This window comes from Ovis aries, chromosome 3 (genome assembly GCF_016772045.2).
Source record: "Ovis aries strain OAR_USU_Benz2616 breed Rambouillet chromosome 3, ARS-UI_Ramb_v3.0, whole genome shotgun sequence".
Taxonomy (NCBI): Eukaryota; Metazoa; Chordata; class Mammalia; order Artiodactyla; family Bovidae; genus Ovis; species Ovis aries.
The window spans coordinates 130,675,331-130,702,289 of NC_056056.1; the positions used below are offsets into that span (position 1 = coordinate 130,675,331).

Genomic DNA, 26,959 nt, shown 5'->3' on the forward strand with positions numbered 1-26,959 from the left:
GGAAAGATTGAAGGCATGAGGAGAAGGGGACGACAGAGGATGAGATGGTTGGAGGGCATCACTCAATGGATATATGTTTGAGTAAGCTCCAGGAGCTGGTGATGGACAGGGAGGCCTGGCGTGCTGCAGTCTATGGGGTCGCAAAGAGTTGGACAAGACTGAGCTGAACTGAACATGCTGGATATCTCACATTAAAAATATACATATCTCACATAAAAATATCTCACATTAAAAAATTATACAGAATATGTTTTCTGACTATAATTTAACTAAAACTCAATACAAAAAGGTAACTGGAAAAGTTACATATGCTTAGAAAGAAAACATTTCTAAATAACTTACAAACTAAAGAAAAGTAACTGTAAAAGTCAGAAAATATTTAGAACCAAAGGAAAATCGATTATTAAAACTTGAGGGATAAAGATATTTGCTTCCAGGAAGATGGAGCAGATGTACATTTCCCTAAGCACAGTAATACAACAAAAAAGTCTCAAATGTTATGTTATGATATGACATATAACGACTGTGAAAAATGGAGACTAGAAGGAAAATCAGCTAAGAACCCTGGGAGAAAAGAACCAACACAGCAGCAGGCTCCCTGGATTTTCTTTTTTCCTCATTTATGCCCAACTTGGAGGTGAAGAAGCTGGCAGTGAGTTCAGACCCCTCTCCCAATCCCACAAAATGTTTTAACCCTCTTCTTTAGCCAAACTAACAAGAAAGGGGAAGCCCAGCAAGATTTAAAAAAAAAAAAAACATTTAAGACAATAATGACCTACTACAAGCAAATACTATGGAAAAAGTTGTGGTTCTACCACTTCCACACAAGCCAAAGCCAAAGCCAGGCTGTAATCCCAACAACATCCTATCAGGGATGATACACAAGCAATCAGGAGGTTGGCACTTTTCATCTCTGCTGAAAAGTAGTTAAGCCTCAAGTTCCTGAATGTCAATGGAGACCACGTGGGTCACCTGAACTTTCACTCCACCAAGAGTAAGTATTAGCACATCCCTCAGTCTGCTTAACTGCTGTCAGAGAAAGCCTAGTGGAGAGTGAGGACTGGCACTACACTCAGCAATAACAAGGCCACCCTTTCTGGTGTGTCAGTAGAGACCCCATGAGAAGCCAGAGGTCTCACCACCCAACAATAAAGTGATAATCTTCCACAACTCAGGTGTCAACAGAGGCTAAATGGAAAAACTGAACTTTCATCCCCAATTGGCAATAATGAGATAGTATTTCCCCTCTTTCTCCCCCGACCAAAGAGATGTCCGGAAAAGCCAGCTAAAACAGGTTTAAGTAGAATCCAAAGTCTCATTAACATAAACCTCAAAGTTCCAGGTTTCAAAAGAAAATCACTGTCATATCCAGAATGAGAAAGACCTCAAATGTAAAACGACAACTGCAAGATGCCAACACTGAGATGACAGGGATGTTAAAGTTATCTGACAAAGATTTTAAAGAAGTTATGATTAAAATGCTTCAGAGAGCAATCACAAACGAGCTTGAAATACATGAAAAAAGAGAAAGTCACAACAAACAAATGTCTCAACAAAGAATTCAAGATATAAAGAAGAACCAAGTGGAAATTTTAGAAATTAGAAATACAATGACCAAAATAAAAATCTAAGTATGAGCTCAACAGTATGAAAAGATAAAGAACACAGAATTAACTAGAAAAGAAATTACTCACTTTGAAAAGACAACAGATTAAAATAACAGATGCTCAGGGACTTGTAAGAAAATAAAACATCTACCATTTGTGTCAAAGTCTGATTCCAGTTATATGATTATCCAAAATAGGTAAATCCATAGAGACAAAGTAGATTGTTGGTTGCAAAGAGCTTGGGGTAGGGAATAGGGAATGACTGCTTAATGGGTACAGAGTTTTCTTTGAAGGTGATAAAAACGTTTTGAAACCAGAAGTGGTAGTTGTACAACATCATGAATGTGCTAAATGGCACTGAATTGCACACTTTCAAATGGCTAATTTTGTTATATAAATTTCAACTCAATTTAAAAAAACTTAAAGCAAACCGGGAACTGAAAGGCACATCAATTTGATACAAGGTGTGCTCAAAAAGAATATAGTAAAAACCATGCTTGATTTCAAACTCTTCAATGCTTGCCTTTGAGAATCTGATTAATAAGACACGGATGTCCATTATCACCAATTTTACTCAACTTTGTACTGAAGATCTGGAAAAAGACAAAGGTATAAAAGGTCAAAAAAAAAGGAAAGAAAAAAACTTACATACAGAAGTTCTGATAGTAGGTATATAAAGTACAGGAGAATTTATAGAGAATTGATGAGAGGAAGGAAGCAGGACTGCTAAGGAGACTAACACACAAAAACTAACTGTGTTCTACAGACCAGCACAGAATACTTTAAAAGACAGTCTTTGTTCATGGGTCCTCTTGGTATCTTCTTTCATGTTATGAAATCTTTCTTTGAATCTTTTGTCCTATTTCTTCTGAATTATCTTTTTAATGTACTAATGTGTAGGAGTTATTATCTCATGTGAAATGCCAGGCTGGATGAGGCACAAGCTGGAATCAATATTGCTAGGAGAAATATCAATAACCTCAGCTGCACAGATGACACCACCCTTATGGCAGAAAGTGAAGAAGAACTAAAGAGCCTCTTGATGAGAGTGAAAGAGGAGAGTGAAGAAGCTGGCTTAAAACTCAACATTCAGAAACCTAAGATCATGGCATCCAGTCCCATCACTTCATGGCAAATAGATGGGGAAACAACAGAAACAGTGAGGGACTGTATTTTGGGGGCTCCAAAATCACTGCAGATGGTGACTGCAGCCATGAAAGTAAAAGACGCCTGCTCTTTGGAAGAAAAGCTACAACCAAGCTACACAGCATACTAAAAAGCAGAGACATTACTTTGCCGACAAAAGTCTGTCTAGTCAAAGCTATGGTTTTTCCAGTAGTCATCTATGGATGTGAGAGCTGGACTATAAAGAAAGCTGAGCACTGAAGAATTGATGCTTTTGAACTGTGGTGTTGGAGAAGACTCTTGAGATCCCCTGGACTGCAAGGAGATCCAACCAGCCCATCCTAAAGGAAATCAGTCCTGAATATTCACTGGAAGGACTGATGCTGAAGCTCCAATACTTTGGCCACCTGACGCAAAGAACTGACTCACTGGAAAAGACCCTGATGCTGGGAAAGATAGCAGGCAGGAGGAGAAGGGGATGACAGAGGATGAGATGGTTGGATGGTATCATCAACTCAATGGACATGAGTTTGAGCAAGCTCTGGGAGTTGGTGATAGACAGGGAAGCCTGATGAGCTATACCCCACAGGGTCACAAAGAGTCAGACACCACTGAGTGACTGAACTGAACAGAATATGTGTAAGAATTCTTATAAAATTAAAATCACAATGAGAAAACCAAGAAGACTGATGATAATAAGTTTGGAGAAAACAGAAGAGTCAAGTGATAGTATATCCACTTTTGGGAAAAACAAGTAGTATCTAGTCCCGTCGTTACTGCTGAGTTTTCTAAGTTTGCTGGCATACTGAGTGCAGCACTTTAAAAAACTCATCTTTAGAATCTGAAGTAGACTAGCTTTGTTCGTAGTGATGCTTCCTAAGTCCCATTTGACTTCACACTCAAAAAATGACTCTAGGTGAGTGATCACACCATCGTAGTGATCTAGGTCATTAAGACCTTTTTGGTGCAGTTCTTCTGGGTATTCTTGCCACCTCTTGACATTTTCTGTGTCTGTTAGGTCCATACAGTTTCTGTCTTTTATTGTGCCCACTTTTGCATGAAATGGTCCCTTGGTATCTCTAATTTTCCTAAAGAGATTGCTAGTCTTTCCCCTTCTACTGTTCTCCTCTATTTCTTTGCATTGTTCACTTAAGGATTTCTTCTCTCTCCTTGCTATTCTTTGGAATTCTGCATTCAGATGGGTGTGTTCATCTTTTCTGTTAAAGTGCTGCACTCAATATGCCAGCAAATTTGGAAAACTCAGCAATGGCCACAGAATTAGAAAAGGTCAGTTTTCATTTCAATCCCAAAAAAGGGCCATGCCAAAGGATGTTCTAACTAGCACACAACTGCACTCATTTTACATGCTAGCAAAGTAATGCTCAAAATCCTTCAAGCTAAGTTTCAACAGTACATGAACTGAGAACTTCCATATGTTCAAGCTGGATTTAGAAAAGGCAGAGGAACCAGAGATCAAATTGCCAACATCCACTGGATCACATAAAAAGCAAGAGAATTCCAGAAAAACATCTACTTCTGCTTCATTGACCACACTAAAGCCTTTGACATCATAACAAAACATGGAAAATTCTGAAAGACATGGGAATACCAGACCACCTGACCTGCGTCTTGAGGAATCTGTATGCAGGTCAAGCAGCAACAGTTAGAACCAGACATGGAACAACAGACCTGTTCCAAATCAGGAAAGGAGTACGTCAAGGTTGTATACTGTCACTCTGCTTATTTAACTTATATGCAGAGTACATCATGGAAAATGCCAGGCTGGATGAAGCTCAAGCTGGAATCAAGACTGCCGGGAGAAATAATAACAACCTCAGATATGCGGATGACACCACCCTAATGGCAGCAAGCAAAGAGGAACTAAAGAGCCTTTTGATGAAGGTGAAAGAGGAGAGTGAAAAAGCTGGTTTAAAACTCAAGATTCAAAATACTAATATCATGGCATCCAGTCCCATCACTTCATGGCAAATAGATGGGGGGGGAAATGGAAACAGTGAAAGACTTTATTTTCTTGGGCTCCAAAATCACTGCAGACAGTGGCTACAGCCATGAAATTAAAAAAGACACTTGCTCTTTGGAAGAAAAGCTATGACAAACCTAGACAGCATATTAAAAAGCCAGGCTTTGCTGACAAAGATCTCTGTCTAGCCAAAGCATTGGTTTTGCCAGTATTCATGTATGGATGTGAGAGCTGGGCAGTAATGAAGGCTGATCACTGAAGAATTGATGCTTTTCAACCGTGATACTGGAAAAGACACTTAAGAGTCCCTTGGACTGCAAGGAGATCATTCTGGTTAATCCTAAAAGAAATCAACCCTGAATATTCACTGGAAGGACTGATGCTGATGCTCCAATACTTTGGCCACCTGATGCACAGAGCCGACTAAATGGAAAAGATGCTGATGCTGGGAAAGATTGAGGGCAAGAGGAGAAAGGGGCTACAGAGGATGAGATGGCTGGATGGCATCGTCGACTCAATGGTCATGAGTTTGAGCAAACTCTGGGAGATGGTGAAGGACAGGGAGGCCTGGCATGCTGCAGTCCATGGGATCCCAAAGTCAGACATGACCGAGTGACGGCACCACAAAGCAATATCTAAAGTTAAAGAAATGAATATATATTATGACAGAGCAATTCGCTACTTGATATATATCTAATTAAAATGTGAGTAATTAATACAAGTATACCACGAGATAACTGTTCACAGCAGTATTATTCCCAACTGAAACCTAGAAACAAATCATACTGCCATTAACAGCTGAAGAGACAAACTGTGATATAAAGGAATCAGCACTATATGGCAATGAAAGCTATAAACTCTACATAAGTATCACAAATACACTATCCAAACAAAAGAGAGAGTCAAAAGAATATATACTCATCTATTCCAGACATCCAAAGTTCAGAAAAAATGAAAAGAGGACAAAATGAGATTTAGAGAATACACACTTAGGTATGTCTGGGTTGTGAAACAATTCGGGGGGGGGGGGGCGGGGAAGGAAGTGATTAACACAGAAGTCAGGATAACGTTACCTGAGGAAGGCTGCTAGTAATCTCACTCTCGATCTTGGTTGTGGTTACACTGGGGTCTGCTTTGTAAATCACTCAGATGTATACTTTTGTGTACTTTTCTTTTTTAAACTTTATTATAATCAATGTTTTTTAAACAGATTTAATTTTGAATTTTAAAACTCAAATTTCTTAACTTTCATTCAAAACCTGGTCTCAGCATCGCCAAGGACCCTGGTCTTTCCCTCTGCCCTGCCAGCATAATGTTGTCTTAATTATCCTCACAGCTGTGAGAGCACCACAACTTCAGACATCACAAGGATACACAATAACATGTGTGAAGGACTATTTCTTTTACTAATTCTCTTCTGTTTAATTTCTTTACAGTTTTTGTTTTTAAGGTTAAAATTTACATATAATGAAAGGCATAAATTTTAAGTATACAATTCCATGAGCTCACAAGGGAAGAACCCAAGAGTATTACACTGTTATATTTAAACAAAAGCACATTTTGTTCTTTTACCGATGCACATTTGGATTGTTTCCAGTTATTATGAATAAAGTTGCTTGTAACAAGACGTTCTGTGGACATATTTTCAGTTGGGGAGAGGTGTAAATATATAAGCGGAACTGCAAGATTATGAAGTATATGTTTATAGCAAACTGACAAATCTTTTTCAAAGTAGTGGTACTGTTTTCCATTTCAACCAACGTAAGAGTTCTTTCCTCCATATTTTGGCCAATATTTGGTGTTGTCAGTTGTTAAAAGAAAAACTGAGGCACATTAAAATTTTCAAGTTTATAGGAGCATAAAGGATCAAACCCGGATCTCCTACATTACAGGCAGATTCCTTACCATCTGGATCCACCGGGGGAACCCTCCATAGCAATTTAATTCAGTTCAGTCACTCAGTCCTGTCTGACTCTTTGCGACTCCATAGACTGTAGCACGCCAGGCCTCCCTGTCCATCACCAACTCCAGGAGCTTGCTCAAACTCATGTCCATCAAGTCAGTGATGCCATCCAACTATCTCACCCTCTGTCGTCCCCTTCTCCTCTTACCTTCAATCTTTCCCAGCATCAAGGTCTTTTCAAATTAGTCAATTTTTCGCATCAGGTGGCCAAAGTATTGGAGTTTCAGCTTCAGCATCAATCCTTCCAATGAATATTCAGGACTGATTTCCTTCAGGATTGACTGGTTGGATCTCCTTGCAGTCCAAGGGACTCTCCAGAGTCTTTGCCAACACCACAGTTCAAAAGTATCAATTTTTCGGTGCTCAGCTTTCTTTATAGTCCGACTCTCACATCCATACATGACTACTGGAAAAACCACAGCTTTGACTGGATGGACCTCTGTTGGCAATGTAATGCCTCTGCTTTTTAATATGCTCTCTAGGTTGGTCATAACTTTTCTCCCATGGAGCAGGCGTCCTTTAATTTCACGGCTGCAGTCACCATCTGCAGTGATTTTGGAGTCCCAAAAAATGAAGTTTGTCACTGTTTCTCCATCTATTTGCCATGAAGTGATGGGACCAGATGCCATGATCTTAGTTTCTGAACATTGAGCTTTAAGCCAACTGTTTCACTCTGCTCTTTCACTTTCATCAAGAGGCTCTTTAGTTCTTCTTCACTTTCTGCCATAAAGGTGGTGTCGTCTGCATATCTGAGGTTATCAATATTTTTCCCGGCAATCTTGATTCCAGCTTGTGCTTCATCCCAGTCCAGCATTTCTCATGATGTACTATGCATATAAGTTAAATAAGCAGGATGACAATATACAGCCTTGATGTACTCCTTTTCCTATATGGAACCAGTTGTTTCATGTCAGTTCTAACTGTTGCTTCTTGACTTACATACAAATTTCTCAGGAGGCAGGTGAGGAGGTCTGGTATTCCCATCTCTTGAAGAATTTTCCACAGCTTGTTGTGATCCACACAGTCAAAGGCTTTTTGGCACAGTCAATATAGCAGAAGTAGATGTTTTTCTGGAACTCTCTTGCTTTTTCAATGATCCAACATGTAGGGAATATGCTATGCACAGGACTGTACTATAATTAACAGGGCTTCTTTGAAAAATAAGAATGACTTTCTCATCACCCCCAGGAGAAGGGCTGGGAGCAGTAAAAAGTACATCATGGAAAGACATCTTGGAAACGTTCTCTCAGAAACTACACCTTTTGCAAGGATATAACCTGCTGGATGCAACAGCAGATGGGATTTCTCAATTAAACCCCATTCCTCACTTGAAAACTATCGGAGGATCGATGGCTGGTTTTATGTTAATTTTTATATGTCTTTTTTTCTGTTTCTACATAGTCTGCGGGCAACTCACCAAGAAAGTCAACGGACAACAACAGCAATTAACGACAAGCAAATTAGCAGTTGGCAAACAGCATAGAAGCTCTGGCTTCTATGACTATCGCTTTGGTCAGTAACCACAAAAAGTAAGCTTCAAAAAATAAAAAAGGGAGATATGTAGGGAATATGTTATGCACAGGCCTGTACTATAATTAATAGGGCTTCTTTGAAAAATAAGAATGACTTTCTCATTACCCCCAGGCAAAGGGCTGGGAGCAGTAAAAAGTACATCATGGAAAGACATCTTGAAAACAAGATGTTGAAGTACTGATGTGACTGATGGAAAACTATTAGTGACTGTTCCTGTAACCAGAGCCTTGAGGGAGTTGCTGAGAAAGGGCATCACTAAAGGGCTAAACAGAGTACTGAAAGGCCTGAAGGTTTGACATTAAGAACTGTGCAATGTATATCTTTATCCCCAATCTGAGATTGATATCAGATATCAGTATCAAAGAACAGATATTGATATCAGATATTATAGAACAGATATCTCTAGAGCATGTACAGGTAGATGTTAACAATAAAAGGCATGCAGGATTAGGATCTGGTCTTTTGCCTATGAATGGCACCAGCCCCGATCCCCACTTTATTTCTGAGCCTTATTTTTCCTTATTCTTATGCAGCACCAGTCCCTCAGGTCAGTTTGTTGTTGGGCTGGTCCCAACCAGCAATTTGATGTTGGCAATTTAATCTCTGGTTCCTCTGCCTTTTCTAAATCCAGCTTGAACATCTGGAAGTTCATGGTTCACGTATTGTTGAAGACTGGCTTGGAGAATTTTGATCATCACTTTGCTAGCATGTGAGATGAGTGCAACTATGCAATAATTTGAACATTCTTTGGCATTGCCTTTCTTTGGGACTGGAATGAAAACTGACCTTTTCCAGTCCTGTAGCCACTGCTGAGTTTTCCAAATTTGCTGGCATATTGAGTGCAGCACTTTCACAGCACCATCTTTTAGGATTTGAAATAGCTCAACCGGAATTCCATCACCTCCACTAGCTTTGTTTGTAGTGATGCTTCCTAAGGCCCACTTGACTTCACATTCCAGAATATCTGGCTCTAGGTGAGTGATCACATCATCGTGCTTATCTGGTCAGGAAGATTTTTTTTGTAAAGTTCTTCAATGTATTCTTGCCACCTCCTCTTAATATCTTCTGCTTCTGTTAGGTCCATACCATTTCTGTCCTTTACTGTGCCCATGTTTGCATGATAATATTCTCTTGGTATCTCTGATTTTCTTGAAGAGATCTCTAGTCTTCTGCATTCTATTGTTTTCCTCTATTTCTTTCTGACAGAATGTGGTCCACTGGAAAAGGGAATGGCAAACCATTTCAGTATTCTTGCCGTGAGAGCCCCATGAATAGTATGAAAAGGCAAAAAGATAGGATACCGAAAGATTAACTCCCCAGGTCAGTAGGTGCCCAATATGCTACTGGAGAAGAGTAGAGAAATAACTCCAGAAAGAATGAAGAGACAGAGCCAAAGCAAAAAAAAAAAAAAAAAATCCAGTTGTGGATATGACTGATGATGGAAATAAAGTCCGATGTTGTAAAGAACAATTTTGCATAGGAACCTGGAATGTTAGGTCCTGAATCAAGGCAAATTGGAAGTGGTCAAACAGGAGATGGCAAGAGTGAATGGCGACATTTCAGGAATCAGTGAACTAAAATGGACTAGAATGTGTGAATTAACTCAGATGACCATTATATCTACTACTGTGGGCAAGGATCCCTTAGAAGCAGTGGAGTAGCCATCATAGTCAACAAGAGTCTGAAATGCAGTACTTAGATACAATCTCAAAAATGACAGAATGATCTCTGTTCATTTTCAAGGCAAACCATTCAATATCACAGTAATCCAACTCTGTGCCCCAACCAGAAATGCTGAAGAAGCTGAAGTTGAATGGTTCTAATGAAGACCTACAAGACCTTCTAGAACTAACACCCCCAAAAGATGTCCTTTTCATTACAAGGGACTGGAACACAAAAGTAGGAAGTCAAGAGATACCTGGAGTAACAGGTCAATTTGGCCTTGGAGTACAGAATGAAGCAGAGCAAAGATTCATAGAGTTTTGCCAAGAAAATACACTGGTCATAGCAAACACCCTCTTCCAACAACACAAGAGAAGACTCTACACATGGACATCACCAGATGGTCAACATCGAAACCAGACTGATTATATTCTTTATAGTCAAAGATGGAGAAGCTCTATACAGTCAGCAAAAAACAAGATTGGGAGCTGACTGTGGCTCAGATCATGAACTCCTTATTGCCAAATTCAGACATAAATTGAAGAAAGTAGGGAAAACCACTAGACCATTCAGGATTATACAAATCCCTAGGATTATACAAGTGGAAGTGAGAAATAGATTCAAGGGATTAGATCTGATAGACAGAGTGCTTGAAGAACTATGGACAAAGGTACAGGAGGCAGTGATCAAGACCATCCCCAAGAAAAAAGTGCAAAAAGGCAAAATGGTTGTCTGAGGAGGCCTTACAAATAGCTGAGAAAAGAAGAGAAGCTAAAGGCAAAGGAGAAAAGGAAAGACATATCTCTATGTCTTAGTGAATAGTAATTTCTTTGTCCTGAACGTCCTTTTCATCCCCTTTACACTCTGATAATGGCACCCCACTCCAGTACTCTTGCCTGGAAAATCCCATGGACGGAGGAGCCTGGAAGGCTGCAGTCCATGGGGTCGCTGAGGGTCGGACACAACTGAGCGACTTCACTTTCACTTTTCACTTTCACACACTGGAGAAGGAAATGGCAACCCACTCCAGTGTTCTTGCCTGGAGAATCCCAGGGACAGGGGAGCCTGGTGGGCTGCCGTCTACGGGGTCGCACAGAGTTGGACACAACTGAAGTGACTTAGCAGCATAGTGAATTCCCAGTCAATCTTCAAAACCATGTTCAAGAATGCATTACTTCCTCCATGAAGTATCCCTTGACTCTTGCAAACATATGTACGTAATTACTTCACCTTCTAGCTTCTAGGTTAGTATATACAACATAGTCAATGTAACGTCACCCAAGGGAAGGAAATATGTCTTACTAATATTTATAACCCCAAACCTAAAACACATGTACATATGAGCACAAAAACACTAAACGAGTATGTTCATCATCCTAATGCTGCGTTAGCCTCAATTCACTTTCCTCATCCATATTCAATAACTGAGGCTGGGCTGAAAGCTGGCCCCCCAAAATGGTATGTCACTTCCTAATCTCTGTAACTTATAATAACATTAAATAGCCAAAGATGTGATTAAATTAAGGATCTTAAAAGGAGGTGCTTATCCTGGATTATGTGGGTAGGCCCTAAATACAATGACGTTTCCTTATAAGAAAAAGACTCAAAAGTAGGCAATATGACCAAGAAAGCAGATATCAGAGAAATGTAGTCACAAACCAAGGAATGCCTTAAACCACAGGAAGCTGAAAGAATGCTCTTTCCCTCTAGAGTATCGATCACCTTCTTGGCACTAAGGACTGGTTTCACAGCAGACAGTTTTTCTACCAACCTGGGGTAGCGGGTGGTTCAGGATGATTCAAGAGCACTACAGTAGGGTTTGTGCTCCTACGAGAATCTAATGCCACCACTGATCTGACAGGAGCAGCGGCTGCAAATACAGATAAAGCTTCGCTTTCTCACCCACCCATTGCTCACCTCCTGCTGTGTGGTCTGGACTGCGGACCCCTGCCCTAGAGCCTTTAAAGGGAGAGTGGCCCTTAATTTCAGACTTCTGGTCTCCAAACTATGAGAGAATAAATTGTTGTTGTTTTAAACTATCTGATGTGTGGCAAATTGTTATGGTAGCCACAGGTAAATAATACACTGGCTTTCTCTGCAGTCTATTTTTTCACAATGAATTTTAGCCAGTCTGTAAATTTCTTTCAGTTTTAAACTCTTTCCGTAGTCAAACTTTTCTAATTTTAGCCAGTCAACAGACAGGTATCAGTTCCTCACAGACCACCTAAATACATTAGGCACCTGAACTATACAATAAAAGAATTCCTATTATGTGTTTACCAAGTAAAAAATTCATAATGCAAATTATAAAAAGTACATAATTCAAACAACAATAAAAAGTAAAGCAGATTACTTTGATCAGCCCATTAATCAGTTAAGCACTTATTAGAAAGCAATTTTTAAAAGACATAGCACAACCCTTCTCCAAATACATCTTCCTAACTTTGCAACTATTACTCTCATAAAACCACACCCACACGTCCTTCCTACTACATCTTTAGACCAGTCCCAGCTCCACAGACCCACACATGAAATTTACTTTAACACAGGAGCTGTATTTCTTAAGAAGTGGTACAATGTCTACCCAAAAGGATGGTAATTCAAAATATTCTAAAAGCACAGCTGCTGATGCTCATGGAAAGCTTCCAAAACACATTCCATTAAAAAGCACATACTATGCTTTTGAACATTTCAAAACAGTGCTTTAAATACTACATGCCCCAAGGTTAAAAGTCTAGGGAGTACCCACATTGGGCATCACTTCACTTATAAACAAAACATTACAAATAAGTTACTTTAAAATTCAAGAGAATTCTATCTATACTAGTCAACCAAACAGCCTTTGGATGGCCATCCCAGGATGTCTTGTATACAAAAAATGTCACAACTTGACACCCTGCCAAAACCTGAAGTGCAGCTGGGAGCAGACCCTTCAAAGCCCTGGTAAGGTGCCAGGCCCTATAATTGTGATTTAGAAAGAAACGGGAGGGGAAGGAAAGAAGAAGGAAAGAAGATATGTATTAGAGTGGTTAGCAATCAACCACCAAAGCACTGAATTAAAATGTTATTCTATTCTTATAATTGCACTGTCTGCCTCCACACAGCTTAATTCACACAAAAGAATTCTGGGAAAGTATGATACAGTAACCAGTCAACCTCAAATGCTTAGCAATAAATTATAAAAGTCTCTGAAAAGTTGTGATCTGAAAAACAAAGATGACTCTTACCCAAACCATACTTCATTTTCCTATTTCTTTGTGTAGGCTCTATTACATATGAGGACTTACAAAAGATGTATGAGTACTTAATACCTTTGTGAGAGCTGCAAAGTCTTCTGTGCTCACACTCCCATATTTCTCCTAAAATAGAAAAGGTGGTAGCTCCTAACCATATGGCTTCTAACACAAAATGAAGGTTGTCTACAGATCCAACAACATATCCTGGAAATTATTTGTTTTTTAAATAAATTCTGATTTAACTATTTCCATGAGATTTATGCTCTAGTCTAGAAAGTTAAATAAATTTTAAAATGTGTTAGGACTTCAACTGATGTTTTTATTGGGGTTAATATAAGCATAAGCATCCAATTCTCATATTTGAGAATCTGCCAGAAAAAAATGTATAAAATTTTTCAGAGCCAAAAAAGGGAGATAAAAGTACACTGCTGCTGTGGCTGCTAAGTCGCTTCAGTCGTGTCCGACTCTGTGTGACCCCATAGACGGCAGCCCACCAGGCTCCCCCGTCCCTGGCATTCCCTAAGCAAGAACACTTTATGGGTTGCCATTTCCTTCTCCAATGCATGAAAGGGAAAAGTGAAAGTGAAGTTGCTCAGTCGTGTCCAACTCTTTGGGACCCCATGGACTGCAGCCTATCAGGCTCCTCCGTCCATGGGATTTTCCAGGCAAGAGTACTGCAGTTGGGTGCTATTGCCTTCTCCAATAAAAGTACACAATACAGGTTAATTTTAAAACCATTTACTTAAAAGAAGAAAAAAAAAGGATTAAACAATCAGTACTTACTGAGCGGATACTATATCATACTTACTGAGTGGTCCACTTACTCAAAGGGCTCTGAAGGAGATAAATATGCAGACCATCAAGTCAAGCTGACTTCTCAGCAAGGAAGAACGTGCCCATATTCAGAATACTATGGACAGTTTCTAAGTACCTATTTTATGCCCGACACCTTGCTGAGCACAGGGGTTCTGAAATAAAAGAAAATCTGTGCCCTCAAGGAATTCATGGTGGTCAGTGAAACATGGTAACAATAGCTAACTAAACAAAAATGAGAAAATTTACAATTTATTCCTTATTGTACTTAAATATTTTTTGTTGTGCGGGTATATTATCTATATAAAATTCAGGGCTTCCCTGGTGGTCCATTGGTAAAGAATCCTCCTTACAGTGCAGGGGACACTGGTTCAATCCCAGCTCAGGAAAGATTCCACATGCAACTAAGCCTGTGTTCCACAATTACTGAGCCCGTGCTCCAGAACCCAGGAGCCACAACTATCCAAGCCCGGGCACCCTAAAGCCTGTGCTCCACAACAAAAGAAGCCACCGCAATAAGCTGTCTGAGCTCCTGCAAGCCTAAGTGCGGCAACAAAGGCCCACCACAGCCAAAAATAAATTAAAAAGTGAATTCAGAAACTTTCAGAACTATAAAGCACAGTAATATATTTATAGGTAGTATGGGTGCACTTGGGAGAGAGGCCAAATGCTGCTGGAGAAGCTGTCAGGGAAGACTTCATAAAGACAGAAATCCTGAGCTAAGACAAAGAAAGGGATGCAAGGAATATCAAGTACCAAGGCATGGAGATGGAGAGATGACGTTGGAGGTAGAGGCTGACGGGTATGGGGGAGCGTTACCAGCCTGGAGAAGTAGGACAGAGTCCTGAAGTCAGGATGTAGAAGACTGGAGTTCATCCTGAGATCTAGGAGAGTCAACAAAAGGCTTTAAGCTTGTGGTAGGTAAGGGACAGTACAGAGTGGGTTCAGATTTGTAGTTCAGAACAACTACATTATCCAAGGTGTAGAACAGATCTGAGGTGGGGTGGGGAGTGAAAAAAAAAAAAAAAAGAGAGAGCTATTAGAAGTCCAGGAAAGCAAAGATGAAGGCCTCAACTACAAGACTGGCAGCAGGTATCAATAGGGAATAGTCTTGAAAATGAATCTGGAGGCAGAAGTAACAGGTGTTAGTAGTCAGATATTGATACACCTCTCAAAAACAAACAAAAAACAATCCACTTTTTTCAAAGACACCAAAAGGCCAAGAAGGAAATCAGGACTTTTTTTTTTCTTCTTTACAAATAAAATGGAATCCCAGTTAAAGCAGAAGACTGTTTCAAAGATGACAGTTACTTCAAGTACTAATCCTTCACATGAACAAAGAATAAAGCACAGGGACCTTTGCAAAGCATCTGAGTAAATGCAAATACCATCACAGTATCTCTAAATATCTACCTTTCTTCCATAGGGACTTCATCAGCAGAGGGGTAAATGCTAAAGCCAGCTCTGTCGGGAACAAAGACATAAAATAAGTATTTTGTTCCTTAACTGTCCACCTGCTGCTACTCCTCCTCATTCTTTCCTTCAAACAATCATCTCTATAGCAACACATTCTTAAGAAATCTGTGGGTGGAAAGCATATGTTTTTGCAAAAATATGAGAACTCAAGAACATGAGCTACTTTTTTTTCCCCTGTAATACAAGAGATACACAATATATCTTAAAAGACAACTGCAAAATATGAAACAAAAAAAACACACTTAAAAACAAGGAAATGTAAAAACTGGCATTGCACATTTACATGGAGTTTCTTTTTATAGGTTACAATGACACCTTGTGGCAAGATATTTTAAATTATAAGTTATCTTGAGAAATATTTCACAGCAGATATAATAAAACTGGTTTAGAAAATAAGACCAAGACCACACTGTGGAGGCACTATGAACATGTACAATAATCCATTTGGAACATTAAGGACAAGGAGGTTCCTCAAAACATTACAAACAGAGCTCCATATGATCCGTCTGCCTGCAATGCAGGAGACCCAGGTTCAATCCCTGGGTCAGGAAGATCTCCTGGAGAAGGAAATGGCAACCCACTCCAGTATTCTCGCCCGGAGAATCCCATGGACAGAGGAGCCAGACAAGGTACACCCCACGGGGTTGCAAGAGTCGGACACAACTTAGCGACTAAGCCACCAAAAGCACTTCTGGGTATTTACCTGAGGAAAACAAAAACGCCAAACTCAAAAAGATATATGTATCCCAATGTTTACTGCAGCAACCTTTATAGGAGCCAAGACGTGGAAACAAGCGAAGGGCCCATCAGTGGACTGAACACAGAAAATGTGGTGAGCTCTGTGCGTGGCACACGCGATGGAGCGTGATTTAGCCGTAAAAAAGAAGAAAATCCTGCCATTTCAACAACACGAATGGACCTTGATGACATTACGCTAAGTGAAATAAGTCAGACGAAGAAAGAAAAATACCGTATGATCTCTCTTAGCTGCAAAGTCTACACACAAGCACGTGAAAACATAAGCTCAAAGAAACAGAACAGAGTGGTGGTTGAGGTTGGGGGTGGTGGTGAGGGGAGAGTAATGGGTAAACTGCTTTGGGATTTTTGTTTTTCTTAGTTTATTTAAGTTGGAAAAATTAAGAACAAAAAATAAACTTTTAAAAATGTCACACTACTAGTAAGGCAAAAGCATCTTATGAAACTATTATTACAAAGTCATGCTATTGCCTCCACTTGAGCCAAAACTATAAGACTTTTTAAGTGATGCAATAACAAACAACTTTTATAATCTGAGACAAAACTGATAATGTTGGCAATACCTTTACATGAAAATGTTGACATATTGTTTACAAACTATGAAATAATCATATGTCATTAATCCTTTCTTACCAACTGAATCCTAAAAGATGACGCTGTGAAAGTGCTGCACTCAATATGCCAGCAAACTTGGAAAAATCCACAGTGGCCACAGCACTGGAAAAGGTCAGTTTTCATTCCAATCCCAAAGAAAGGCAATGCCAATAAATGCTCAAACTACTGCACAATTGCACTCATCTCACACGCTAGTAAAGTAATGCTCAAAATTCTCCAAGCCAGGCTTCAATAGTACATGAACCATGAACTTCCAGATGTTCAAGCTGGATTTCGAAAAGGCAGAGGAATCAGAGATCAAATTGCCAACATCCATTGGATTATCAAAAAAGCAAGAGAGTTCCAGAAAAACATCTACTTCTGCTTTATTGACTATGCCAAAGCCTTTGACTGTGTGGATCACAACAAACTATGAAAAATTCTTCAAGATGGGAATACCAGACCACCTGACCTGCCTCCTGAGAAATCTGTATGCAGGTCAAGAAGCAACAGTTAGAGCTGGGCATGGAACAACAGACTGGTTCCAAATCGGGAAAGGAGTCCATCAAGCTGTATATTGTCACCCTGCTTATTTAACTTATATGCAGAGTACATCATGAGAAACACTGGACTGGATGAAGCACAAGCTGAAATCAAGACTGCCAGGAGAAATATCAATAACCTCAGATATACAGATGACACCACTCTTGTGGCAGAAAGCGAAGAAGAACTTAACAGCCTCTTGATGAAAGTGAAAGAGGAGAGTGAAAAAGTTGGCTTAAAAACTCAACTTCAGAAAACTAAGATCATGGCATCCGGTCCCATCACTTCATGGCAAATAGATGAGGAAACAGTGGAAACAGTGGCAGACTTTATTTTAGGGGTTCCAAAATCACTGCAAATGGTGACTGCAGCCATGAAATTAAAAGACACTTGCTCCTTGGAAGAAAAATTATGACCAACCTAGACAGCGTATTAAAAAGCAGAGACGTTACATTGCCAACAAAGGTCGTTCTAGTCAAAGCTATGGTTTTTCCAGTAGTCATGTATGGATGTGAGAGTTGGACTATAAAAAAAAAGCTGAGTGCCAAAGAATTGATGCTTTTGAACTATGTTGTTGGAGAAAACCCTTGAGAATGTCTTGGACTGCAAGGAGATCCAACCAGTCCATCCTAAAGAAAATCAGTCCTGAATATTCATTGGAAGGACTGATTCTAAAGCTGAAACTCCAATACTTTGGCCACCTGATGCAAAGAACTGACTCACTGGAAAAGACCCTGATGCTGGGAAAAACGGAAGGTGGGAGGAGAAGGGGACAACAGAGGATGAGATGGTTGGATGGCATCACCGACTCAATGGACATGAGTTTGAGTAAGCTCCGGGAGTTGGTGATAGACAGGGAGGGCCTGGCATGCTGCAGTCCATGGTGTCACAAAGAGGTGGACACGACTGAGCAACCAAATTGAACTGAATTACCAATTGAACAGATAATAACATGAAAATTTTCAATATTAATCTGATAAATAAGAGAATAATGTAAACTACCTTTCATCAAGAGTTTACTATGTTTATTTACTAAACTATGCTAAACACTAGTAAACATAAACCTTATCAATGCAGTCTGCACACAATCACCTTTAATAACTGCTTTGAAATATTCTTCTCTCTTAGTGTCTTTAACACCATGATCACCTCCTATCTCCGATTCTTCTTGTTCTCCCTAATACGTATGTTCTTTCACTTACTCACCATGAGAATCTCTAGTCTGATGAAAAGTCAAGCTGCCTCTCTCACTGCCTGATGTATTACTGAGTTGGCCAGAAAGTTCTTTCAGGTTTTCCCGTAACATCCAACTTTCTGACCAACCCAATACATCTATCTGAATGACACTCAAATTTATACCCTCTCTCTCTTCCAGAGCTAACTCTTTACCACATGTCCCACCTACAGTGGAAGCTCAGCATAACAAGAATGAAACTCACTAACTTCAAACTTTCCACCTTCCTCCTTAAATTAAAAAAAAAAAAAATTACTACTACCATCCCCTTATTTCTTAGCACACAAACTATTCCCCCTCTCCTATCAGTAATAATTAATCCTACCTGTCTACCTGTCTGTTGATTTTAACCACTCTTTTCCATCACCATTTAGTGCAGAAATCTCAAATACTTTATATTTGGCTTATTTTAATAAAAACCTAAACAGTGTCCTGGATTTTGGCCTTTCCTCATCCTTACAATAGCTTACAAATATCTACCAGGACAATCCTCTTTATATACTGCTGCCATTATTGTAACGCCTACTATGCTGCTGCTGCTGCTGCTAAGTCGCTTCAGTCGTGTCCGACCGTGTGCAACCCCATAGACGGCAGCCCACCAGGCTCCCCCGTCCCTGGGATTCTCCAGGCAAGAATACTGGAGTGGGTTGCCATTTCCCTCTCCAATGCATGAAAGTTAAAGGTGAAAGTGAAGTCACTCAGTATCCTTCCTATTGTTTACTGGATCAAACCTACACTTCCCAGCCAAACTCAAAGCCCTGCATTAGCCAACTCCCCTTACAAATGCAAACAGTTTCATGTTGCTGCCCCACAGGACCCATTTGCTAGAGCAAATTAAGATGTTTGTCTCTCATACATGGGTTGCCTATTCTTACCTTCACAATATTTTTCATATGCCAAATTAAAATACCTTCTTAAATCTTTTCAACTAATCCACAAATCAAGATCAGAGTCAAACCTAAAATTCTACCATCTGAATAACCATAAAACTATTGCCAGAGCTTATAGTTAACTCTAAAAGTGAATGTAAGCAATAGCTTGTGCCCATCTTTCTGCCCCATAAATTTCTACCTTCCTTGTGCTTGCCTCACAGTATTTATTCTAAATTCTATCACATAGGCATTTTCCCTTTCATTAATTTATAACTAAGTAATCTATCTTTCCAAAGAGACTGAGATCCTCAAAGGTAAAACTACAATCATCTTCATTTTTGTTTATCACCACAGCTCCCAATTCCAGTAAACCGAGGTAATGACAGAAAAGTGATCCACAAAATTTCTGTGATGTTAGCCTACTTTCACAGAGGCTAACAGTGTAATTTAAGAGAAAGCTTAGGGAGAATATCATTAAGAACATCGTTTGCCAATCAATTATACACGCCTTCTGATATTTATCAATCAAAATATTTGTTTTCAAAAAGAATTCTAGGCAAGTGTTTGGTAATCAAAAGCTTTAAAAATGAACATATCCTTTGACCTAGCAATTTCACATGTAGGAAGTACTCTTAAGAAACTAATCAAGAGATGTGCACAAATATTTACGTTCAGGAGCCTTCTTCATTTATCATTTAACAAATGCTTATTGAGAACATGCATGCAAAGAGCCAACAGGAGTGGAAGACAGAATCAGATCCTTGCCTCCATGATGCTTACATCACGGAGCAATTTATAATGGATAAATAGGCTATAAAAAGTATATTTAATAGCAAGATACACTATATACATGGATCAAATTACTCAACATTAAGATGTTTATTCCTCTCAAATTCAGTGCAATGCCATTCAAAACTCCAGCAGACTTTTAAAAAATAGAAATTAACAAGTCAGTTTTAAATTCATGTGAAAACAAAAGGACTTGGAATTACAAAAACTCTGAAAAAAAAAAAAGTTGGAAAATTTGCCCTACCTGACTTCATAACTTATTAAAATGCTACAGAAATCAAAACAGTATGACATTCATATCAAGACAGACACACAAAGAGAGTCAAATTCACAAACAGACCCAAATATACATTAGTCAATTAATTTTTGATAAATATGCACAGTCAATTCAATGGAGAAAGGACAGTCTTGTCAACAAATGGTCCTGGGACAGCTGCCGATCCATGTGTAAAAACACACTTCAAGTCTTACCTCACATCGTACACAAAATGGACTCAAAATGCAAACACAAAACATAGTACAATAAAACTCTTAAAATCAAACATAGGAAATCGTCTTGATCTTGAGTTACAGATTTCTTAGATACAATACCAAAAGCATAATCCATTAAAGGAAACAAACTGACCAACTGGACTTCAAAATTAACAAAGAACTCCTTTAAAAGATACTAAAGGAACAGATAAGCAAGCCTGAAGGAATAATTTACAAACCATATATTGATAAAGGACTTGCATCCAATATTAAAAAATTGTCAAAATAATAAGAAAACTCAATTTCACAAAACAAAACAAAAAAATTGGCAAAAGATTTGAATAGGCACTTCACCAAGGAAGATACACGGATGGTTAACTGAACACATGAAAAAGTGTTAAATATCATTCGTCGTTAGTGAAGGGCAAATTGAAAACACAATGCAGGGACTGCCCTGGTGGTCCCGTGGTGAGGACTCCACTTGCCAGTTCATAGGACACGGGTTGAGTCCCTGGCCCAGGAAGATTTCACGTTGCAAGGCAACGAAGCCCACGCACCACAACTCCTGAGCCTGAGCTCCGCAACAGAAGACGCCACCACAAGCAGCCTGTGCACCGCAGCTGGACAGTAGCCGCCTCTCGCCTCAGCTAGAGGAGAGCCTGCATAGCAACAAAACCCAGCATGGTCCAACATTTATTAAAAGAACCCACAATCCAATATTACTAATTATGCACCTATTAGAATGGCTAGACTTTAAAAGGATGACCACACCAAGTATTAACTAGAATGCAGAGAAACTGCAGTTGTTAATAAACTGCTAATGGGAATGTACAATGGGAAAATCGTTTGGGAAAAACACTTGGAAGTCACTTAAAAATTAATCATACACTTACCACATAATCCAGTCATTTCATTTATAGGTAAACATGCAAGAGAAAAATATTTTTACACACATGGTGGAAGTAGCTTTATTTATGAGACTCAAATATGGATCCACCAAGAGGTAAGCAGGTAAACAACTTGTGATACATCCACACAAAGGAGCTACTCAGTAATAAAAGGAATGCATTAATGTGGGTGAATCTCAAAATAATTGTGCTAGGTGAAAAAAACTAAACAAAAATGAGTATACAGACGCTTTACCCTCTAAGCCACCAGGGGAGCCCCTATTATATCAAATTCTCTGAAATTCAAACTAACCTTAGTGACAGAAAGCAAATTGGTGGTTGCCTCGGAATGGAAATGACTGGCTGGTGGAGGGGGCAGAAGGAGGAAAGGATCTCAAAACAACATAAGGAAATTTGGGGTGTTACAAATATATGTAATACCTTGATTGTGGTAATAGTTTTACAGGTGTATACATATAACAAAACTTAAAATTGTTTACTTTTAAAAAGGTATACTTTATTATTATCAATTACATTCAATAAAGCTATTTTTAAAAATAAACATTATGAATTTTAGAAAAAAGATTTTCCTAAAAGAAATCTGTAGGCCCAGATGATGTCACAGTTAACTTTTTCTTAAAGAAAAATTAGTAACATTACACATGCATTTTCAGTTGCTTTAGTTATGTCTGATGCTTTGCAGCCCTATGGAATGTGGCCTGCCCGGGCTCCTCAGTCCACGGAATTCTCCAGCAAAAGTGCTGGAGTGGGCTGCCACGCCCTCCTCAAGGGGATCTTCCCAACCCATACAGTGATTCTGGAGCCCAAAACTATAGAGACTATAATGCAATCAGCCTCTTGCACTATAGGCTAATTCTTCACTGCTGAGCCACCAGGGAAGCCCTTTAATAAATTTTTTTTAATGTTACAAAAGAAGAAAAAACAAATTATAAAAACGTACAGCCCTTATTTTGCAAAAGCATGTTTACATTACTATATATGCAGAGGAAAAAAGAGAAGATAGACATAAAAATACTAATAAGATTATCTCTGAATCATAGGCTTGCCTTTATTATTTGTGCATTTCCTGTCATTGTGCATCACTAAGTCGTGTCCAACTCTTTGCAACCCCCTGAACTGCAGTACAGCAGGCTTCCTCGTCCTTCACTATCTCCTCGAGTTAGCTTAAATTCATGTCCACTGAGTCAGTGATGCCATCCAACCATCTCATCCTCTGTCATCCCCTTCTCCTCTTGCTCTCAATCTTTACCAGCATCAGGGTCTTTTTCAATGAGTCAATTCTTCGCATCAGGTGGCCAAAGTATTGGGAGATACAACTTCAGCTTCAGTCCTTCCAATGAATATTCAGGATTGATTTCCTTTAGGAGGGACTGGTTTGGTCTCTTTGAGTTCAAGGGACTCTCAGGAGTCTTCTCCAACACCACAGTTCGAAAGCATCAATTCTTTGGCACTCAGCCTTCTTTACAGTCCAGCCCTCACTTCACACATGACTACTGGAAAAACCATAGCTTTGACTATATGGACCTTAGTTGGCAAAGTGATGTCTCTGCTTTTTAATACGCAGTCTAGGTTTGTCATAGCTTTCTTCCAGGGAGCAAGTGTCTTTTAATTTCTTGGCTGTCGTCACCATCTGCAGTGATTCTGGAGCCCAAGAAAATAAAAGTCTGTCACTGTTTCCATTTTTTCCCCATCTATTTGTCATGAGGGGATGGGACCAAATGCCATCATCTTAGTTTTTTTGTTGAGTTTTAAACCAGCTTTTCCACCCTCCTCTTTCATCTTCATCAAGAGGCTCTTTAGCTCCTCTTCACTTTCTGCCATAAGGGTGGTGTCATCTGCAATATCTGAGGTCATTGATATTTCTCCCGGCAATCTTGACTCCAGCTTGTGTGTCATCCAGCCTGGCATTTCGCACAATGTACTCTGCATATAAGCTAAATAAGCAGGTGACAGTACACAGCCCTGACATAATCCTTTCCCAGTTTGGAACCAGTCTGTTGTTCCACGTCCAGTTCTAACTGGTGCTTCTTAACCTGCCACAGGTCTTGACCTTCTTGACCTGCAAACAGGTTTCTCAGGAGGCAAGTCAGGTGGTCTGGTACTCCCATCTCTTTAAGAATTTTCCACAGTTTCTTGTGATCCACACAGTCAAAAGCTTTAGTGTAGACAATGAACCAGAAGTAGGTAGTCTTTTGGAATTCCCTTGCTTTTTCTCTGAACCGGCGGATGGTGGCAATTTGATCTCTGGTTCCTGCACCTTTTCTAAATCCAGCTTGAACATCTGGAAGTTCCCAGTTCACATACTGCTGAAACCCAGCTTGAAGGGTTTTGAGCTAATCTTGCCAGCATGTGAAATGCTTTAGTATGGTAATTTGAACATTCTTTGGCATTGCCTTTCTTTGGGATTGGAATGAAAACTGACCTTTTCCAGTCCTATGGCCACTGCTGAGTTTTCCAAATTTGCCGACATATTGAGCGCAGCACTTTAACAGCACCATCTTGTAGGATTTGAAACAGCTCAGCTGGAGTTCCATCACCTCCACTAGTGTTGTTCACAGTGCTGCTTCCTCAGGCCCACTTGACTTCACACTCAAGGATGTCTGGCGCTAGGTGAGTGGCCACATCGTCAGGGTGACCATTAACGTCTGTTTTGTGCAGTTCCTCTGTGTGTTCTTGCCACTTCTTCTTAATATCTTCTGCTTCTGTTAGATCCATACCATTTCTGTCTTTTATTGTGCCCATCTTTGCATGAAACGTTCCCTTGGTATCTCTAAGTTTCTTGACAAGATCTCTCGTCTTTCCCATTCTATTGTTTTCCTCTATTTCTTTGCATTGTTCACTTAAGAAGGCTTTCTTATCTCTCTGCTTGCTATGCTCTGGAACTCTGCATTCAGTTGGGTATATCTTTCCCTTTTTCCTTTGCCTTCTCTTCTCAGCTATTTGTACGGCCTTCTCAGACAACCACTTTTGCCATCTTGCATTTCTTTTTCTTGAGATGGTTTTGGTCACCACCTCTGTACAATGTTACGAACCTCGGTCCACAGTTCTTCAGATCCTGTCTATCGGATGTAATCCCTTAAATCTATTTGTTACCTCCACTGTATAATCATATAAGGGATTTGATTTCCTGTACTTTTCTTATTTTACAACAAACACAGGTTATTATGTTTATAATCAGAGGGAAAATGTTTTTGAGGAAAAAGGAGAGGAACCTCCAAGTCTACTTGAAGACTAGAGTGGTGGCGGGGGGTGGGGGGAGGGAGTCTCTCCCTTTCAGACCAGAAAACAGTGACCAAATATTAAAGAGTGTAAGACTTGAAATTCTATCTCCCACTTTCGTAAAAACACCCAGAAGATCTCAAATCCCATTCCCTTCTATGCAAGTTTATGTAATAAACTGAAAAATACGATTTTTTAAATGTAGCTCTTTTCAGCATCAGATCCATACTTTATAAAGTTAACCATATCTATAACTCAACTTATAATTCCGTTATCAATATAACTGCCTTTTATCTACAGTTTAATAATTACCAATTAAACTTCTTTTTCAAATTAAATCCTATAGAATCCTATATTAGAACAGACTGTGTCATTTTTATCCATATTAATAATAAAAAATTTAAGGTCATAACACTATTTTAAAGATACATCAGACCTTTTATTCTTTATCAGTTAATATGCTGTTGGTATCTTGAGTTTTAAAATCCAGCTATACACCACAGTTGAAATATATATACTGTGTATGTCTTTTATTATGGCTTTGGGAAATGTAGTTAAACAAAATTCAAACCACACCTTGACAGAATCCTGAAGTACTTTCCATTCAGTTTTGCAGAATTGATCAATAAAGGTTAATCCAAGCTTCTTAATATAATATACAAAACCCTCCACAATCTGGGCCCTCTCTACCCTTTCATCCTCATCTCTTACAACTCCCTCATATGTACTTCTGTCCTAACAACATTAAACTGCTTTTAGTTCATTGAACATACCATGCTTTTTCTCATCCCATGCTGATCTCTCTACCTAGAACTCAATCTCCTAATCTCACCCTTCACTCATTTTTATATTCAGTCATTCTTTCCTTCTGATAGTTTTGCTTGGATGTCTTCCTTTTCCATTTATCCCAATCCATTCTGAGTTAAGAATCCTTAAGAGTTCTTCCAGAATGCCACAAATTTATCGCTATCAATGTATGTACTTTACCACAATATAATCAACTATTTGTATACCAATCTCTCTCACTAGGCAAAGACCTCCTTGGGATCAAAGATTAGGTCTTAGCCATCTCTATACCCCCAAAACCCTATACAATAGCTAGAACATGAAGGTAGTTAATAAACACTTGCTAAATGAACAGTAAGCAGTTTCTTCCACTGATCAAAAGGATAAGAAACACAAGAAACTAGCTCAGAATTCCCCAAACCCAAGTGCCTTATAGTTTGAGGCTTGAGGGAAATCATGAAATTTAATTCATGTACATTTGGAGTGATCAATAAATGTCTAATATTGTGCAGAGGATTATGAGTAATATAAAAAAATTTATCCTCCTGAGAGAAGAATACCATACATAAATCAAAAAACAGACCTCCTATTTCCAGCCTGACTGAATGAACAGGTCAACAAATCCTTTCCACAGAACAGTCATAAAAACAGCCATACCAGTGCTCTGGAATTCAATCAAAGGCATTCAACAAACTGAAGTGTTTATTCACAAAAGCTGCCAAATTCTGCGTAAGAGCATAAACAACATTGGATAAGAAAACTCTGGATAGGAACATGCTCCAGAAACTGGTAACATCACACTTAACTGTAAAAATCTGTGTACTTTCCCCCCAAGACCAGGAACACTCATCCTCTCACTGAAGAGTCTGACCCACACAATAAGGCAAAAATAAATAAACGAATGCATCAACATTCAGACTAGAAATGAGGTAGAAATATTTTATTCACAGACATGATTACCTATGTAAAAACAATATATAAAAGCTGATTGCATGTTTTATGTGCCAGCAATGTACAATCTAAAAATCAAACTATGGAAACTCCATTCTCATTAGAACCAAAAATGATCAAATTCTTAGGAATAAATTTAATAGAAATACAAGACTTATATACCGAAAATTTTAAAGTGTTGAAAGTAAAGATTTAAATGGACAGACATTACATGTTTATGAATGGGAAGCCCCAATTTTAAGTTAGCAATTCTTCCCATGTTGATCTATAGATTCAATGAAAATTCTATCAAATCCCAGGAAATTTTGTAAAAATTTACAAACTGATCCTAAATGTTCTATGTAAATAGAAAGGATCTAGAATCACTTTTGAAAAAGTTAGGGGATTTAACACTACCCATCTTGAAACTTACTATATAACACTATAGGTATCTAGACAGC

At 39.1% G+C, this 26,959-nt stretch overlaps 1 protein-coding gene across 4 annotated transcripts in view; it reads right to left on the bottom strand.

The window, feature by feature from the left end:
• CEP83 (centrosomal protein 83) overlaps nt 1–26,959 on the bottom strand; it is a 141,343-nt gene that overhangs the window by 98,915 nt on the left and 15,469 nt on the right. The window contains exon 2 of one of the 4 annotated variants that reach the window (XM_042246606.2): nt 15,334–15,384. The exons of the other annotated variants lie outside the window; for them this stretch is intronic. The gene's annotated coding sequence lies outside the window, so the exon portion shown is untranslated. The remainder of the gene's footprint in view (nt 1–15,333; nt 15,385–26,959) is intronic. 4 annotated transcript variants of the gene reach the window in all.